Below are 1,884 nucleotides of genomic sequence, written 5' to 3'. Positions count from 1 at the left end.
ATAAAAACTATATATATAAAAAAGCTAATTCGAAGTTAATGATATATTTTATATATATACACTTATACTAAGAATAATTTCATATAAATTATATATATATTCAAAAGAATCATGTAATATTATTGTGAAAATAAGATTTAAGCTATATTATAAAATACATTGTTCAAAGATATAAATTAACATATCAAAATTTTATAAAAATATATCAAGAATGATGGAACAAATAATAATATCAAATTGGAAAATAAAAGTGTACAATAGAAATTTTGAAATATTAGAAATAATGAATTAAGATAAGAATTAATTTACTTAAAAAACACTTTTGAAGACAAAATTAGATATGATAAAACGACTTTGAAAAATGATAACAATAATTATAAAAAATATCAATGAATTTAAAATTGGAGCTTAAATAAAATAATAATAAATATATAGTAGATTCAAAATATTAGCATATAATGAATTTAAAAGTATCAATAACAAATTAAAATAATAATTTAATATATTTTAAAACCATAATAGTGAATTTAAAATATTATCAAAAGTTAAATATCCAAAAATTATGTTAAATTTTATAATAAATGAAAGTAGGACTAATTATAATTAAAATATTGTTGAATTTAAGAAAAGAAAACTAAATTTGTATGAAATTAAAATCTATTTCAACATTGAAGGACTAAATCAGCAACTACACGCAAGCATTGAAATAATCAAGATCAATCGTAAAAACAGCGCCGCTTAGGCTTGGATTCAAGTGAAAACAAAGTCAAATATGCGGTACAAACTAAAAAGATTAAAGGAAATCAAATTGAAACTATTTGAAACAAAGAGGGACCTGTTGAATAAATAGACCAATCGATCCATAATGCGTGGATCCTGCCCGGATCGGGTCACCATGCGGATCGGGTCCTCAAAACGATGCCGTTTCAAAGCCATTGCATTGACTCCAAACAACAGCGTTTTATTCCCGTGCTTAAAGGCCAAAATAACCTAAAAAATCCTTTTCATTTTCTTAAAAAAACCTAAATAGAATCAGATGAACTCTGCGCCGTTTTGTACTGAGGGCATACAAACGGTTTTCGAACCTAGCCCATAATCCGATGACGACGGAGATGGCCAGGATCTCGTCACAAGGTACGTTTCTCCTTTCTTTTACTGCCTTTTTTCCTTAACAAACGATCGACAGATGCAAAACGAAAAAAAGAAAAGCTAAATAACAACCAGGGAATGAAAAGTAAGAAGAAACTCAAAAATCACCTCTTCAATTTCCTTAAGATTTTGATTTTTTTTTGTTTTCACTTTCTCTGAATGCGTGTGTCTAACTGATTACAACGATTTCGCCTTTTGTTTTATAGGCCGAAAAAATAAACAAAAATAACAAAAATGAAAATACCATTTTTTCTTTTCTGTTGCGTTGTTTGCTCTATTTGCAGGTACGGCGTACGGAGTCGGGGACGTGGCGTGTACGGAGGCCAGCTGGAGGCGCGTGGTGGTACTACGTGCGTGGCTTGGTAGCGGCGCATCAGCCATTAGGGTTTTCCGGCTTTTGTTTCTATGTTGGGCCATTTGGGCTGAGTTGGTTATTGGGCTGGGGTGTATTGGGTAATTCGGGTTATGTTAGTGGGTTTTGTATTGTATTTTGATTTATTTGGACCTGTAATATTGGACTTTGAAAGTGGACTTTTAATTTATTTATTTATTCGGTTTTTATATTTGTATCGGGCTGGACAAATTTGGGTTTCTACACAACCTTTACACAATACCTAATGTAGTCAAGTGCAAATCTTTTAAAACCGATGAAGAGTGAAACGACGAAGACAAATTAATCTTAGTTATTAGTTTCCCATCCAATTGTGGAGAATCGAAGCATCAATAGAAAGAATT

The 1,884-nt window shown here is 30.3% G+C and overlaps 1 long non-coding RNA gene across 1 annotated transcript; it reads left to right on the top strand.

Annotated features, from left to right (window-relative positions):
- The first annotated feature begins 722 nt into the window (after positions 1-722).
- LOC121215942 (uncharacterized) lies at positions 723-1,633 on the top strand. Its single transcript, XR_005911931.1, has 2 exons — positions 723-1,134; positions 1,434-1,633. It is a non-coding gene; the product is annotated as an uncharacterized lncRNA (long non-coding RNA).
- Positions 1,634-1,884: the final 251 nt, after the last annotated feature.

This window comes from Gossypium hirsutum, chromosome D04 (assembly GCF_007990345.1).
Source record: "Gossypium hirsutum isolate 1008001.06 chromosome D04, Gossypium_hirsutum_v2.1, whole genome shotgun sequence".
NCBI classification, from domain to species: Eukaryota; Viridiplantae; Streptophyta; class Magnoliopsida; order Malvales; family Malvaceae; genus Gossypium; species Gossypium hirsutum.
This window is presented reverse-complemented; position numbering and strand designations above follow the sequence as displayed.